This window comes from Cricetulus griseus (genome assembly GCF_003668045.3).
Source record: "Cricetulus griseus strain 17A/GY chromosome 1 unlocalized genomic scaffold, alternate assembly CriGri-PICRH-1.0 chr1_1, whole genome shotgun sequence".
NCBI classification, from domain to species: Eukaryota; Metazoa; Chordata; class Mammalia; order Rodentia; family Cricetidae; genus Cricetulus; species Cricetulus griseus.
The window spans coordinates 207,712,845-207,731,639 of NW_023276807.1; the positions used below are offsets into that span (position 1 = coordinate 207,712,845).

The following is an 18,795-nucleotide window of genomic DNA, read 5'->3' on the forward strand; positions in this document are numbered from 1 at the left end:
AAATTCCAAAGCAACCTAGTAATACTCTGCTGTGTAGATATTAATGGTAACTCTAATGATGATATATAATGAAAAGTAGCAAGCTGAGCAGGGTAAATTTCAAAAAGTACATTTTGAGGAGAATAGAGCACCAGGAAGTTGAATGGAGCTTAATCCTTTGTTCAAGAAGATAAAAGAGATCTCAGAGTCCTGGAGCAAAAGTCACTGATTGACTGTGCTGAGGAGTCCTGGGTCCTGGAGTCTTGGCCCTGCTAGCAATAGGAGCTCTATAACCACTGTCCATATCAGGTTCCTTCTGACTTTAGATCTATCAGGATGAGCATCTACAACCCACCCATGCTCCAACATCTGGCAATGCAAAGCTTGCTGTTGAATGAGGCCTCAATCATCTCTACTCTGGAGTACATGCCCCCTCATCTCTTCCCACCAGTGTTCAAGGAGGCCTTCACTGGTAGACACATGCAACTACTGAAGGCAATGGTAGCAGCCTGGCCCTTTTCCTACCTCCCTGTGGGGGCCCTGATGAAGAAACTCAATGTGGAGTTGTTGCAAGATGTTCTGGTGATGTGGAATTTCTGCAGGCACAGAAGTAGGTGGAAGCTTCGAGTAGTTGACTTGAGGAATGTGAACCAGGATTCCCTTAATGTATGGGCTAGCCGAAAGAACTGGTACTTCTCTACAGAGAATGAAAGTGAGAAGTAAGACAATGACATGAGGCCGGATGTGAAGGTGGTCACTGACCTTCGCCTCAGGTTCCACCTGAAAGAACACCAAACATGCTTGTTGCAGTGGGCCCTGGAGAGGAAAGACTCTGTGTAGCTGTGCTTCGTGAAGTTGGAGATTTGTGACTTCCCAGGGGGAGATTATCAAGGATATCTTGGACATTTTCCGGCCAGATGACATCGAGAAATTGGAGCTATTCACCTACTACTCTCTACTCTTCCTGGGTCACATTGCATCTCTTTGGGTGTATGACAAAACTTCGCAAAATCCGTCTAACGCAAACCTCGGAGATACACACATATGATATGTGTGCCATCCTGTTTCTCTCTCATTTCTCCAGACTTAACTCCCTCAAGCATCTTTCCTTGGATGGCATCTACTTTCTCCAAACTCCCTCAAGCATCTTTCCTTGGATGACATCTACTTTCTCCATTTCCACTTACAGCGTTTATTGAGTAGCCCGAAGAACCCCTTGGAATCCTTGTCCATCACTCCCTCAGTCAGACTTGAAACACTTGTCACAGTGTCAGAATCTCTGTCAACTGAAACACCTGAATCTCAGTAACTCATTGTTCTCCGGGTCCAGTGACACACATCTCCAAGTTCTCATTGAGAATACATCAGACACTTTGCAAACCCTGAAGTTATCAAACTACAGTATGAAGGACTCTGAACTCAGGGACCTTTTGCCTGCCCTGAGCCAGTGCTCACAGCTCACCACTGTGAATTTCTATGATGACTTCTCCACTGCTGTACTGAAGAAGCTTGTGCAAGGCATGACTGATCCAAACAACTTGACTGTAGAGTTCTACCCTGCCCCTCTAGAGTGCTATGACCCCCTGGGTTCTGTCCATGTGGAGGAATTTTCCCAACTCTGTCTTGAGCTCCAGGACATAGTCTTTGCCAAAAGGCAGCCTAAGACAATAGCCTTTGCTACAAGAATCTGCCCTAAATGCCATAGGAGCTGTGTTTATAACATGGAGATCAGACTTTGTCAGTGTTGACAATATATAGGAAAAGATTGCTTCTGGATACTGAGAATTGAAAGTCTAGGGATTGGACTTTCATCATGGGGCCCCAGAACACATGGCTCCAGACACTGTGATGCATTGGAAACAAGAGTGTTCAGGGGATGCACACCATGGGATGGACTAATTTGACTTGAAGTATAATTGGAGCACAGTATAGTTGTCTTGTGGAATCAGAAAGGCAATTTTGCATTTCTAACTGTGCCTCTGTCAAAAGAGGGTCACCACTGTCTTGCAGTTTCAAACATATGGTCAGTCTAGGAACCTGGATGTTTTTCCCTTGTGTCCTCAGTCATTAATCTCAGTTTTAGGTTCACAGTCAAGGTGTCCTGTGACCCCATGTATTAAGATCAAGGACATTAAGTCCCAAGGCTTGCCAGCATCAAAATGAACTAGAGTCATTCATGGCATTGTTTTCCCCAATTAACAGTGCAGTGAATTATATGTACAGAATTGTTAAACTGGAATCAGCAGTATAGACCTGATCTCCTTTGAAGACATTATTGGACATATACAGGAGATTGCATCCCAAGATGCTCATATAGGAGGTGCTGGGCATCCCTTGAAGGTGACTGAAGCCCACGTCCTTGCCTAGAGACTTGACTGACTTGAGACCTGGTTGTTAACTTTTTGGTTGTAAGTTCTGTCCTTATTTGCTAAGAGAGTAGCCACATCAGCTATTTCATTGTATCAGGTAGCATTAAGATAATTTTTATTACTCTGTATTTCATTGGTCTTTATTAATAAACCAAATACCCCTTTTCTCAAAAAAAAGAAGATAAAAAGATTGAGAAATGGAATAAAAGGAATGGTGATCTCAGGGCAAGATCTCACTCAACTAAGTATCCACCTTTTGAAAAGTAATTAAAGAAAAGCTTAGGTCTGGTGTGATGGTGCTCTTCTTTATTGCTAGCACTCAGAAGGCAGAGGTGGGTGGTTCTCTGAGTGTGAGGCCAGTCTGGTCTGCATATCCAGTTTCAGACAGGCAAGCTGAGGCAGTAAAAGATGGAAAGCTGGTGAGGATTTAGTTGAGCAAGGGGGCCGTGTTCCATTCCCAGTTTTCTGCATAACTTGGCAGCTTTAGTCATATAATTTTGGCTTCAGAGTTAAGGATAGAAATGGGTTATGAAATTTGCCTATGTACCTATAGGAAGGTGCTGAGGCCTGGCATCTGTCAGTGGTGTCCCTGAATGGAGTCCTAGTAGAGAGGGTGTTGAGTGAAGCTGTGAAGTTGAAGCCTGGATTGCCTTGGAAAACCCAAGATGTTAGAGATGCCAGAGTTGTGAGATACCTGCCTAGAAGAGAAAGATGCTAATAGGGAGTGTAATGAGCCCAAGAGCAAGAAGTGCATTGTAGTCAAACTGGAATGGAGTTGGAGATCTGAAGAGCATTTTGACATTGGAAACGGAGATGAAATATTTGGAGTTTGCCCAGATGATTTTTGGTGTTGCTTTGGTCAAGTATTTCCTCATTATGCTCCCTTCCCTACATTTTGGAATGGTAATGCATATCCTGTGCCATGATATGTTGAAAGTATGTGACCTGCTTTTTGATATTGATTTTGATAGGCAGATTACAGTTAAGACATTGCCAGGCATCTTAGAAGAGCCTTTGGAGTTTGGAAGAATTTTACAACTGTTACAGACTATGGGGACGTTTGAGCTTGACTGCACATATTTTTTGCATTACGATATGGGTATAATATCATATGGGAGTCAGAGAGTGGAATGTGGTGATTTGAAAGGAAATGGGCCCCAAAGGGAATGGCACTATTAGGAAGTGTGGACTCTTTGGAGGAAGTGTGTCATTGTGTGAACTGCCTTTGTGGTCTCTTTTGCTCAAGCTTCCCTCATGCTGACAGCCAGTTGACTTCCTGCTGCCTGCAAGGTTCAAGACTGAACCTCTGAAACTATAAGTGAGTTACCTCCATTAATTGTTTTCTTTATAAGAGTTGCTCTTGATGTGGCATCTCTTCACAGCAATAGAAAACCCTAACCAATACAGGTAGTTCTAAAAATACACAAATATTTGAAGTTGGGGTGATGAAACTTTTCTAAAGATGAATGATTCACATTGTTGAACAATCCCTTGTTGTGGAATATTTCTTTAAATTGTGTAAGTATGTGTTGCCATGATTGGTTTAATAAACCAATTTTTATTTTGAACAATTTTAAAAGATTTATTTATTTATTTATTATGTATACAACATTCTGCCTGCACATATCCTTGCAGGCCAGAAGAGGGCACCAGATCTCATTATAGATGTGTTGCTGGGAATTGAACTCAGGACCTCTAGAAGAACAGTCAGTGTACTTAACTTGTGAGCCATCTCTCCAGCTCCATTTTGAAAAATTTTTAATTAATTTTTATTTAAATAAAAAATGATTTTATATACCAATCCCAGTTCCCTCTCCCTCCCATCCACCCATTCCCCCCAACTATTCTCCAACCTACCCATAATAATTGGAAGAATAGAAGCCCCTTTAGCCATATGCACCACCTACACCAGTTGCAAGAATACATTCAACAACATTAAGGGCAATATGGGACCACCAGAACCCAGTGGTCCTACAACAGGAAGACCTGAATATCTATCTCAATGCAGATAAAATAGAAGAAAATGATGTTAAATATAACTTTTTGAATATGATAGAGCCCCATAAAGATGAAATGATAAATTCCCTTAAGAAATAGAGGAAAAGACAAAAACTGGAAGATATCAGTAAATCTCTTAAAGAAAGCCAAGAAAACCAAGAAAAAAGAATCAGACTTGTAAAGGAAATAGCTCCAGTCTTTAAAATTGAAACAGAGGCAATGAACACAACACAAATCAAGAGATTTCTGTAGATGAAAATCTGGATAAGCATCTCCAGCAGAATACAAGAGATGGAAAAGAGGGTCTCAGGCATTGAAGATATAAAGGATGCAGATTCTTCAGTCAAAGAAAATGTTAAATCCCCAAAATTGTAAACACAAAACATCCTGGAAATCTGGCACACCATGAAAAGGCTGAACCTAAGAAAAATAGGGACAGAAGAAGGAGAAGAAGCCCGACTCAAAGGCACAGAAAATATATGCAACAAAATCATACATGGAAACTTTCCTAACCTAAAGAGGGATATGCCCATGAAGGTCCAAGAAACTTATAGAACACCAAATAGACTGGACCAGAAAACAGTCTCCATGGCATGACATATAATAATCAAAACACTAAACACACAGAATAAAGAAAGAATATTAAGAGCAGCAAAGGAAAAAGGTCAAGTAACATATAAAGGCAGACCTATCAGAATTACACCCATCCAACTATTAATGGAGACTTTAAAAACCAGAAGGTCCTGGACAGAGATGTTTTGTAGACACTAAGAGACCATAGATGCCAACCCAGGCTACTATACACAGCAATACTTTCAATAATGAAAAAACCCAAGATATTCCACAATACCAGATTTAAACAATACCTATTCATAGATCCAGTCCTACAGAATGTACTATAAGAAAAGTACAACCCAAGGAAGTTTGCTACACACACAAAAATCCAGGCAATAGATAATCTCACACAAGTAAAAAGCAAAGCAAAGAAACACACACACACACACACACACACACACACACACACACACACACACTACCACCACCACCAAAACAAAAAAATAACAGGAATTAATAATCACTGGTAGTTAATATCCCCTAATGTCAATGGACTCAGTTCGAATATAAATCCACATGAGCTAACATAATTCATATGAAAACAGGATCCATCTTTCTGCTGTATATAAGAAACAAACATCCTCGGGAGGCAGAGGCAGGTGGATCTCTCTGAGTTCGAGACCAGCCTGGTCTCCAGAGTGAGCGCCAGGATAGGCTCCAAAGCTACACAGAGAAACCCTGTCTCAAAAAAACAAAAAAGAAAAAAAAAAGAAAAGAAAAGAAAAGAGAGAAACAAACATCAACTTCAAAACAGGCATTACTTCAGAGTAAAGGGATGGGAAAAGATTTTCCAATCAAATGGACCTAAGAAAAAGCTGATATAGCTATTCTAATATTTAACAAAGTAGATTTCAAACTGAAATTAATCAAAAGAAATGAAGAAGGATGTTTCATATTCATCACAGAAAAGTTCCATGAAGATAAAGTCTCAGTTCTGAACATGTATGCCCCAGATACAAGGACACCCACATCTGTAAAAGAAACATTACTAAAGCTTAGATCACACATCAAACTCCACACTAATAATCAGAAACTTCAGCACCCCACTCTCACCAACAGACAGGAATACCAGAGAAACTTAACAGAGAAATAAGGGAACTAAGGGATGTTATGAGTCAAATGGACTTAACAGACATCTACAGAACGTTGCACCCAAACACAAAAGAATACAGTTTCTTCTCACCACCTCCTGGAACCTTCTCTAAAACTGACCACATGCTAGGTCACAAAGTAAACATCAAAAGTTACAAAAAATTAGAATTACCCCCTACATGTTATCTGGCCACCATGGCTTAAATTAGAATTCAACAAGAAAACAAACTACACAAAGTCTTCAAGCTCTCAACTGCATTACCACTGGGTCAAGGAAGAAACAAAGAAAGAAATTAAAGACTTCATAGATTTCAATGAAAATGAATGCACAATGTACACAACCTTATTGGAACACTATGAGAGGAATAATGCTAAGAGGAAAGACCATAGCACTAAATGCCTACATAAAGAATTTGGAGATATCTCACACTAGTGACTTAACAGCATGCCTGAAATCTCTAGAACAAAAAGAAGCAAACTCACCCAGGAGGAGTAGACAGCAGGAAATAATCAAAAACAGGGCTGAAATAAAAAATAGAAACAATGAGAACAATAAAAAGAATCAATGAAATAAAGAGTTGGTTCTTTGAGAAAATCAACAAGATAAACAAATCTTTATCCAAACTAACAAAAAGACAGATAGAGAGAATATCCTAATTAACAAAATAAGAAATAAAAAGAGGACATAAGAATAGACACTGAGAAAATCCAGAGATTCATTAGGTCATACTTCAAAAACCTGTACTCCACAAAACTGGAAAATTTAAAGGAAATGGACAACTTGATAGTTCACATACCAAATTATATCAAGACCAGATGAACAATTTAAATAGACTTATGACCACTAATGAAATAGAAGCAGTGATTAAAAGTCTTCCAAACCAAAAAAAGTGTGGGGCTAGATGGTTTTAGTGAAGAATTCTACCAGAATTTCAAAGATGAGCTAACATCAATATTCCTTGAATTTTTCCACACAATAAAAACAAAATGAATACTGCTAAATTATAACTTTTATGAGGTTATGGTTCCCGTGATTTCTAAACCCACACAAATATGTAGCAAAGAATTACAGATCAATTTCCCTCATGAACACTGATGTAAATATACTCAATAAAATGCTGGCAAACTGAATTCAAGAATTCATCAAAAATTCTTCACCCATGATCAAGTAGGCTTTCATTTCAGAGATACAGTGATGGTTCAACATATGAAAATCTGTCAATGGAATTCACTATATAAACAAAATGAAAGAAAAAGGAAAACCATGATCATCTCATTGGATGCTGAAAAAGCCTTTGAAAAAATCCAACACCCATTCATGATAAAGGTCTTGGGGAGATCAGGATACAGGGAACATACCTAAACACAATAAAAGCAATATGCAGGAAGCTGACAGCCAACATCAAATTAAATGTAGAGAAACTCAAAGCAATTCCACTAAAATCAGGAACAAGACAAGGCTATCCACTCTTCCCAGATCTATTAAACATAGTACTCAAAGTTCTACCTAAGCAATAAGACAACAAACAAAGACCAAGAGGATGCAAATTTGGAAAGAATTCAAACTTTTGCCATTTGCAGAAGATATGATTGTATATATAAATGACCTCAAATATTCTACTGGGGAACTCCTACAGCTGAAAAACACCTTCAGTAACGTGGTAGGATAGAAGAGTTACTAAAAAATAATTAGCCCTCTTCTATACAAATAATGAATGGGCTGAGAAAGAAATCAGAGAAACAATAACCTTTACAATAGCCACAGGTAATATAAAAAGTCCTGGGATAATTCTAACCAAACTAGTGAAAGATCTATATGATAAGAACTCCAAGTCTTTGAAGAAAGAAATTGAAGAAGTTTATCAGAAAATGAAAAGATCTCCCATGTTCTTGGGTAGGTAGGATTAACATAGTAAAAATTACAGTCTTACCACAACAATCTACATATTCAATGCAATCCTCTTCAAAATCCCAACACAATTCTTCACAGACCTTGAAAGAACAGTACTCAACTTCATATGGAAAAACAAACAAACAAACAAACAAAAAATCTCTGAGTATAGCTAAAACAATCCTGTATAATGAAGGAACTTCTGGAGGTATCACCATCCTCAAATTCAAGCTCCTCTATAGAGCTATAGTAATAAAAGCAGCTTGGTATTGGCATAAAAACAGACATGTGAACCAGTGGAATAGAATCTATGACCCTGATAAAAATCCACAGACCTATGAACACCTGATATTTGACAGAAAAGCAAAAATTCTACAACAGATAAAAAGAAAGCATTTTCAAAAAATGGTGCTGGCATAACTGAAGGTTGGCATGTAGAAAAATGCAACAGATCCACACCTATCACCCTATACAAAGCTCAAGTCCAAATGGATCAAAGACCTCAACATATATCCAATTATAGTGAACCTGATAGAAGAAAAAGTGGGAACTAGCCTTTAACACATTGGAACAGTAGACCCACTCCCTGAAACCAAAAAAGGTCCTTTAAGGCAAAGGACACAGGAAATAAGACAAAATGGAAGCCTACAGAATGGAAAAATGTCTTCCCCAGCCCCACATATGATTGAGGGTTGATCTCCAAAATATATAAAAAACTTGAAGAACTATATATCAAAATACCAATTAATCCAATTAAAACAGGGTTAGAGATCTAATCATCAAATTCACAACAGAAGAACCTGAAATGGATGAAATACACTTGAAGAATTGTTCAACATCCTTAGTCATTAGGCAAATGCAAATCAAAATGTCTCTGAGATACCATCTTATACCTGTCAGAATGGCTAAGGTGAAATACAATGATGACAGCTTATGTTGGAGAGAATGTGGAGTAAGGGGAATACTCCTCCACTGCTGGTGGGAGTGTCAACTGGTATAGCCACTTTTCAAATCAATATGGTGGCTCCTAAGAAAAATGGGAATCAATCTACCTCAGGTCCCAGCAATACCAATCTTGGGCATATACCCAAAGGATGTTCAATCATACCATAAGGACACTTGCTCGTCTATGTTCATAATGGCATTATTCATAATTGCCAGGACCTGGAATAACATTTACACAATGGAGTATTAATCAGCTGTAAAAAACAATGACCACATGAAATTTGTAGGCAAATGGATGGAACTAGAAAAAAATCATTCTGAGGAATCCAGACCCAGAAAGACAAAAATGGAATTTACTCACTTGTAAGTGAATATTAGGAGTATAGTACTGGCTAACCAACCTACAATCCACAGTTCTAGAGAGGCTAGATTACAAAGAGCACCCAAAGAGGAATGCATGGATTTCCCTGGGAAGGGGAAATAAAAGAGATCTCCCGGGTAAACTGGAGGCTGAAGGTGGGAGGTATGAGAGGATTGGAACTTGAGGGAGCAGGTTGAATGGGCTGAGTACAAGAGTCAGTATGGGGGTGGGAAGGAGGGCCAGGGAGAAATCTGGTGCCAGGGAAACTCCCAGGAATCCACAAGGATGTCCCCAGCTAAGACTAATAACAATAGTGGAGAGGGTGCCTGACCTGACCATCTACTATAATCCGATTGATGATTACCCTCATTGTCATCACAGAGCCTTTGTCCAGTAATTGATGGAAGCAGATATAGAGATCCACAGCTAAGCACTGGGCTGAGCTCTGGAAGTTCTCCTGAAGAAAGGAAGGGGGGGGTTGTATGAGCCAGGAGTGGTTAAGATTATGGTGGAGGAACCCACAGCTCACCTGAGCTCATGGGAGCTCAGTTTTAGGAGCCTGCATGAGACTGACCTAGACCCTCTGCATGTGTGTGACAGTAGTGTAGCTTGGTCTCTGTGTAAGGCTCCTAATAGTTAGATCAGGACTCTTCCCTGGCACTTAGCTGACTTTGGGAACCTAAGTTCCATGCTGGATTACTTACCCTGGTCAGCCTTGATACAGAGTGAGGGTGGGGGCAAGAAACTTGGTCCTTTCTCAACTTGATGTGCCATCCTGTGTTTAATCCCATGGGAGGCCTACCTGGATCTGAATGGAGCAGAGGAGGAGTAGGTGGATAGGGAAGGGGGTACATGGGAGTTGGGGTAGGGAACAGGAGGAGAGATGGGAGGGAAGCTAGGTCAGTATGCAAAATAAATGAAAAATGTTAATAAACAATAAATGATATCCATCATTATGGAGTGAGATGCTGTCTTACCATACTTTGAGTTCCATCAAGGAACAGATTTGCTGGCTGTTGTAGTAGCTTCAGTTGATCTCCTTCCTCCATCATGAGGACCCTGACCCCTTTTCCCTATTTCCCTGGTCACTAGTATCCTGTTATTTACCTCACTATTGTTTTCCAAATCCTCTATCTTGGCAATAATCCCATTTTGCCTCTTTGGTTTCTGAAATTATTCCAGGCTATGTAGTCACATCTGAAGATTTAGAGCTAGGAGCCTCCAATGAGAGAGAACATGCAACATTTGTCTTTCTGGGTCTGAATTGTCTCCCTCAAGATGATCTTTTCCACTTCTACCCCTTTACTTTCAATGTTCAAGACTTCATTTTTATTTACAGCTGAATATTATTCCATAGTGTATATGTATCACATTTTAATCAGTTGTAGGTCGTTTAGCCTTCTCCCCCTTTCCTAGCTATTGTGAATAGAGTAGGAATGAACATGGCTGAGCAAATATCTGGGCAGTCATATGTCCAATCCTTGGAAATATGCCCAGGATTGGTATAGCTGAATTATATGGTAGATAATTTTTAGCTTTTGGGGTATTCTCTGTACTGATTTCCCTAATGGCTGTACCAGTTTGCAATCTCACCAACAGTGAATGAAAGTTCCATTTTCTCAAAATCTCCTCCAGAATTTGTTATTGTTATTGTTGATGCTTCCTCTTCTGATGGGAGTAAATGAAATCTCAAAGTTGTTTTGATATGCATTTCCCTAATTACTCGATAGGATGAATATTGATATACCTTTTAGACATTTTTTCTCCTTCTTTTGACAAATCTTTATTCAGATTCTGGGTCAATTTTTTGAATGGGTCTTTTTTTCTTGACTCTTTGCTTTTTGAGTTCTTTGTATACTCTAGATATTATTCCTCTGCCAGTTGTATAGCTGTCAAAGATTCTCTTCCATTCTGTGGACTTCCTCTTCCTCCAGTTGTTTCTTTAGCTTGAAAGCAGCTGTTTAGCTTTATGCAGTTCAACTTGTCAACTGGAGGCCTTAATTCTTGGGCAATAGTGTCTGATAGAGGAAGTTCTTTCATACACCTCTGTTACATAGGGCACAGCATGTGTTTTTTTTCTAGAAGTTTCAGTGCTTCAGGTGTCAGATTTAGGTATTTGATCTATTTGGAGCTAGTTTTTTGTGCAAGAGATAGGTACTGGCCTGATTTCATTCTTCTGCATGTGGGCATTCAGTTTTCCTAGCACCATGGCTGAAGATGCTTATTTTCTCCACCATGTATTTGGTATTTTTGCCAAATATTCAGAGTTCAGAGTGCTAACCATTACACAATGGAACCTCTTTGCCAAATATTAAAGGGCTGAAAGTTTGTTTACTATTGGGGGTTCAGAGAAAAGGCTTACAGAAAGCTGGTTATGATAGCTCTTTGTTTTTCAAGAAGGGAGGCTCTCCAGACACCCACAGCTAAATACTGAACTGAATTCCTGGAATCCAGTTGCAGAGAGGGAGGGGTGAGCAAATGGGTCAAGACCAGGCTGGTAAAACCCACAGAAACAGCTGGCCTGAACAAGGGAGAGCTCATGGACCCCAGACTGATAGCTGGGAAACCATCATAGGACTGATCCAGACCCCCTGAACATGGTTGTCAGTGAGGAGACCTCAGCAATCTATGGGGCCTCTGGTAATAGATCAGTATTTCTCCCTAGCATATGAATGGAATTTGGAAGCCAAGTCTACATAGAGGGATACTCTCTCAGCCTAGGCACACGGGGGAGAGCCTAAGACCTGCGCCAATGGCTGATAGACTTTGAAGATCTCCCATGGAAGGCCTCACCCTCCCTGGGGAGAAGAAAGAGGATGGGGTAGGGAGCTAGTGGGGGACAGGGGAGGAGGGGAGGGAGAGGAACTGGGATTGACATGTAAAATAATCTTGTTTCTAATTTAAATGAAAATAGGAAAAAATAAAAATATTTAAATCTTAAAAAAAGAATGGGGGCCCTCCAGTCTTCAAAAAATGTTCTTTGCCAAGGAGGACCATAAGAGAGACATATATGGTCGCCTGGAAAGGGGAAAAGGGACAAGATCTCCTGAGCAAATTGGGAGCATGGGAGGAGGGGAGAGGGAACTAGGAGAATGAGAAGGGGAGAAGAGGAGGGGTGAGGAGGACATGATGGGGCAGGGAGGTTGAGTTGGGGGAAGAACAGAAGAGAGCAAGATAAGAGATAATATAATAGAGGGAGACATTATAGGTTTAAAGAGAAATCAGGCACTAGGGAAATGTCTGGAGAGCTACAAAGATGACACCAATTGACAATCTAAGCAACAGTGGATAGGCTACCTTAAATGCCCCCCACCCCCTCAATGAGATTGATGACAACTTATATGCCATCTTATAGCCTTCATCCAGCAGCTGATGGAAGGAGAAGCAGACACCCACAGCTAAACCTTGAACTGAACTGGAATCCAGTTGCAGAGAAGGAGGACTGATGAGCAAAGGGGTCCAGAACAGGCTGGTGAAACCCACAGAAACAGCTTACCTGAACAAGGGAGAACTCTTGGTCCCCAGATTGATAGCTGGAAAACCAGCATGGAACTGATCCAGACCCCCTGAATGTGGGTATCAGTGAGGAGACCTCAGAAATCTATGGGGCCCCTTATAGTGGATCAGTACTTATCCCTAGAATAGGAATGGACTTGGGAGCCCATCCCACATGGTGGAATACTCCCTGAGCCTAGACACAAGGGGGTGGGTCTAGGCTCTATTCCAAAGGATATGACAGAGTTTGAAGACCCCCTATGGAAGGGCTCACCCTCCCTGGAGAGCAGAAAGGGTATGGGAAAGGTGGGGCATTAGTTGGGGGGAGCAGGGGAAGAGGAGAGGGAGAGGGAACTGAGATTGGCATGTAAAATAATCTTTCTAATTCAAATAAAAAATGTTCTTTGCAAATTTCCCTCTCAAAATCTCTCTTTGATATTTCTCTCTAAAATCTCTCTCCTCAAAAGTTCTTTCTCTAAAAGCTCCTTTAGAATTCTCTTAAGATCTAAAACTTCATCTATAGTGGGAAATTACCAATACGGAGCCAAGTAGAAATATAAGGGTATTTAATAGGGAAAAGCCTTATTTACAATGCGACCTAGCCCGCCGGCATGGCAGCAGTCTGTATGCAAGCCGAAAGGGGTGAAAACTGAAAGTGAAACTCAGCCAACTGAAACTCTTACTCTAAGTCACCCTGACCATGCCCTCGCAGGCGTGGCTACAGGTTCCCCTACATTCATCCTAAAAATTCTTCAGGAGTTCCTTCTAAAAATTCTATAAAAGTTCCTTCTAAATTCTCTAAAAGTGCCTTTTAGGGATAAAGAATAATGGGTTGGGATCACAGGTGGCAGGTCCCCAGTCTTACATTGGAACTGCAATGATCATTGCACTAGGGCATGTGATGGACTGTAGGAAGATGCTGAAAAATTTATTTAAAAAAGAATAAAGAGTAATGTGTTGGGACTGAAGGTGTCAGGTCCCTAGCCCTATGCTGGGACCTTGAGGATGGAGGTGCTGGGTTGGGTAGATTCGGGAACAGACCTGTAGACATGACTCATATTGAAAGTTTTATTGAGGGGGAGGTAAGAAAATCAGGTAATGAGACATAGAGACTGAGGACAGAAGAGAAGAGGGAGACAAGAAAAGTCCTGTCTTAATGTGGGAAATTACCAATACGGAACCAGGTAAAAATACAAGGGAATTTAACAGGGAAAAGTCTTACATACAGAGTGACCTAGCCAGCCAGTGGGGCAGCAGTAAGTACAGCAAGCCGAAGATGAAGCGGTAGAAGGGCTGCCACGTGAGCATCCATCACTCTTAAACCTTCCTTATGTCACCTTGACCACGCCATGGAAGGCATGGTCAGGCACACCTGTAGCCAGCCCCTAGCAGGCATAGCTAGAGTCCCATACAATTCCCCTTTTAGTCTAAAAGAGGATTTAAACTCAACAGTGTTAAGTATCCAAAATTAACAATCATAAAGGTGAAATATAAGAAGATACAACAATCTGCTTCATTGTTGAAATGACAACAATGGGGGAAATTGGGGCAGAGCATCCTCCAAGTTACTCCCTGCTGAAATGGCTCTTTCTCTCATGTTGTATACACTCTCATAATTGTTATTCTCCCATGGTTGCCTTTCCCAGTATACATACTTACGCAAGCAAACATTTGTCCACTAACATTTATGTGTGAGTCCCACGCAGCCAATGAAGACCCATCTGACAGAAATCCCCAGACACCTGGGAAAGTAAATGGGCCATACCTCTTGACTGCACTGGATCCAACTTGTTCCATTTCAACTGACACTCTGCCCAGAGCTTTGGGTACTGACTTCAATCAAGTTTAGGATTTCAAGTGAGATCTTCAGTCAAGCAAATCCCATTTAACATGGACTGGATACAATCCATTGGAGACTTTCACTATACTAACATTTTCTTCCTACAGGACCCCACGAGGCTATTGCTGTCCCATTTCAGCAGGAAGTAACTTGGAGGATGCTACCCAATCTTTCCCCATTGTTGTTACTTAGGATAGTGTATAAACCTAGTTAGGGATAGCTTCCCATTGTTTATGGTTGGGATTGGAAAGAGGTGTTCAGGCTTGGACACCTCCTTCAGATGGCTTTAGGGTTTAGTTAAAATAGGCATAGGATGTAACTATAGATACATTTTCAGGGTTTCAAAGGGCCACTAATTTTAGCTCTGATAAGGCCGATTCTGTTATTACAATTACACACCTATTAGAGGTGATGGCCGTTATGGATATACCTACACAAATAAAAACTGACATAAGCAAGTCCTCTGTTGAGGGTTCACCTAAGGCAGGGGCTCATGAGATCAAGTCTGGGCAGGGCAACAGAGTGAGACATTGTGTCAAGATAAAAAGTAAGAAGAAGGTTGGAGAACCTAGAACCCTCTTCCATAAATAGAAGCATATGCAGAAATCTACAACTAAGCAAAGGGCAAAGCTCCCGAAGTAAAATAGAAGTGAGGTAGGAGCGATAATATGAACAAAGCAGTCAACATCATGATGGGGAAATGATGGGGATGTCTTCTGTACAAATGTTTCTCTTATTGGTTGATGAATAACGCACTGTTGACCAATAGGGCAGCAAGGTAGGTGGTTCTAGGAGATGAGGAGAATTCACTGTAGAAGTCTCTGCTTGTCTCTAACAAAACAGAGCACACCCTAGAAAATGCTGCTGCTAAGAAGCTGTGCTTGACTTTGTTCTTTTGTTTCTAAAATATCCTTTTAAGCTTTTGTCAGGTTCTATGTGGAAATTCTTTCCCCACATGTTGGCGCCATTTTGTAACGAGCACTCTTTCCAACCAGCCTGGTCCTACAGTCACATCAGCCCCAAATGAACTCAGAGACTTTTATTAATTATAATACTGTTGGTCGATGACTAGGGCTTCTTATTTGGTTATTTCTGTCTTAATTATTAACCCATTTCTATTAACCTATGTATTTCCACGTGGTCTTATCTTATTGGGGAAGGGTCCGGACCTCTTACCCCTTTGAGGTCTCACATGGCATCTGACTCTGAATACGTTTCCCTGAATTTTCCTCATCTCCTAGACCCACCTAACTTGCTGCCCTATTGGCCAACAGTGTTTTATTAATCAACCAATAAGAGAAACATATGTACATCCCCATCAGCACGGCGCCTTAATGGAGGTTTCCTGACTCAGCATAAAAAAAATACCCCCAAAAAACAGCAGGGTTCTTTTAACAGGCCCTGCTACCAAACAAAAATGTGTGTATGAGAAGCTGGTGGAAGCAATGACCAGCATACTGCATGGCAGATTTAGCTTTTACTCATAAGGGTTTAAGAGTCAAGGCACTGAGCACAGCTTGAAGGGACTAGCTCCCCATTTCAGCAGCCATAGCAGCTGAACATGTGCTTGTCTGACCTTGCCTTAGTCACTAAGAGGTTAGATGCCTGCCTCATGGCAAGGAACCAATCAGAAGTTAGCTGGTGGTTCTATGCTTTACGGCTCTAGGTGTGCTTTACGGACAAGTACACAGCAATGACGTGCAGAGCATAGCAACCACCCTAGGAGGACCCATGTGCCATAACAACCAGTTGACCAATCAACACAGTGCAAGCCCTCCAAGCCTGGAGGCACACCAATCCTGAGCCTGTGCATACCCCTAGACACTCCCTTAGGTAAGATCTCTATGCAGAAGCTTTGAGCTGTCTTTCCTAGCCATCCGCCTTGGTGGATGGATGGAAGGCCCGAGCTAACATGGGGTTAGCTCGTTAAACAACTATAATAAAGTCTCGTGCTGTTTACATCAAGCTTTCGACTCTGCATGGTGATTGGGGTGGCCGAGGTCCTGGGCTGAGATCTTGGAGGCCTGAGCTTTCCAGGGGTATTACAAGCTCCCAGGGCTGGTGGTAAACTTAATGCCTGCCATATTGGAAAGCCTGCAGCTAAAACATCCTCTTTAATCCTAGCAATGCTGTTTAGCAGATAAAAACCTCGTGGTTAGAAAAAGATAAATATTTACAGTGTGTTTAACAAAAAATACGTAGGCTTGGGAGAGAAAAGAAAAAGGATAACTGGTTAAAAAAGGAATAGAGTAGCCAGTTGTGGTGGTATACACCAGTAGGATTCACTGAGGGAGGCAAAGGCAAGCAGATCTCTGTGATTTCAAGGCCAGCCTGGTGTACAGAGTGAATTCCAGGACAGGCAAGTACACAGAAAAAAACTATCTCAAAAAATTTATAAAATAAAAGTAAAAGAAATAGGGAAAAAGCCACATAAAGATGGAAAATACACAGAGAGTGTGGATACTGTCTGTTATTGTGTTATCTTTAAATTTTTTGATTGCTGAGGTAAGAGTTACAACTACTAAAATACACTTGATTATAAATGCTGCTGGATTAATCCAACTTATATATTTTAAAAATGCTTTAACTTCAAAATTTAAGCTTAAGAACATGTTACTTTGTAAAAGAGAGTTTTTATTTCTTGTTTCCACAAAGTGAAACGTTGTGGATTCCTTCCAGACTAATACGATTTGATGAAGCAAGACTCCCTGAAACAGTGGCCCAGGTGATACAACTTCCAAGACAGCTGGGATGATGTGTTGTTTTTCTTAGAATTACTACCTGCTGAAATGGGGTGACGGTGACTCTATGGGATTCTCTAGGAAAAGGAATAAGGCAATGGAAAATCTTGAGAGAACTAGCTGTAACATTTGTAGGTAGTCTCTGAGTGGAAGGAGATGGTTGACTTAAGTTCTTATCTGAAGCTCTGGCTAGAGTGTTATAAGAAGGTGCACCATTTCAGCTAGCTAGTCTGGAATTGTCTAGAGCAGTATAGTCTAAACCAGTTTTAGAGTGGTATTTACTAGTTCAGAGACAATAAGTTGAATGAAGTGGAATCGATGAAGTGAGGCTCCATCTTCTTTCTGGAGAATTCAATGATTGCTGTTAGGAAATGTTATAGTTCATTGTGGAAGACTTAAACATTAATATCATCACAGAAAGTTTAACTTGAGTAGGTATGCATATCGAGAGTTTGTTAGGCACTGATGACACTCCACATGGAGCTACTGGTCCATATGGGCAAAGATCTGTCCCCATCCTGGCCGCTGACCTTGCACATGCTGTCCTAACTTCAGCTTGCTGGAGATAAACTTAAAGAAGACTGCTGGACCCTGCCATGTCAGGGTAAGACCGTTTTTCAGTTTCTCTGCTTCGGAGACAATCCATCTGATACTTTAGGCCTTAGCCAAAGTTGGTTGCCCCGACATTGCTGTGAGACCTTGGGTGGCTGTCCAGGTAACCTTCTGCTTCTGTCTTCCATGCACCTTTGGAAGTCCCATGCTTGCACTTCCTGCCTAACCCTAGTGTTGTTATTTTCCTTCTTGATCAGGTTGAAGAATAGACAGTCATAGCAATATCCTTTCTTATCTCAGATAGACAAGATTTAGATTTTCTAGATTAGGGCTGCTACCAGAGTAATCTCTGTCATGACTTTACCCTGAAAACCGACATGTAGTATATCTCTATTGCTCAATGTTGCTCTTGCTGATAGTAGGCTTTAATTAGTATAGGTTTACCTTTCCTTTTCTTGGAGTATACTTGACATTTGTTATTATTGTATATAGTTTTTGCATCAGGCTTAATACCTTCTTCTTTAGAGTGAAAGGGGAATTGTATGTGTGGACCTGTAATAGTGGCCACACCCCTTTGGTTGAGGCTTCAGGCAGATAGAGGCAGAAAGAGAGGACCTTGAGGCATGGCTTTCCTTTATGTGCTCTTTCTGGTGGGTCAGTGGATCTGACAGGAAGAGCAGGGAAATGCTCCAGCAATTCTTTGTATTTTTCTGTGTAATTGTTCCTCAATAAACACCCATTTGTAATTTAACTTGGGTCTAGTGATATAATTACATCCTCACATTTCAGGAAACCACAGAATTAAGTGACCCAAGCTAGTGAGAGATCACTGACTGGTCAGACAAACGGGGAACTAGCAAAAGACTTATCTAGACTCCCTTATTATAGGTGATAATGGTGTGACTGGGCACTATATG

General features: G+C 40.8%; 1 pseudogene; it reads right to left on the minus strand.

Annotated features, from left to right (window-relative positions):
- LOC103164169 overlaps positions 1 to 18,795 on the minus strand; it is a 44,883-nt pseudogene that overhangs the window by 12,365 nt on the left and 13,723 nt on the right.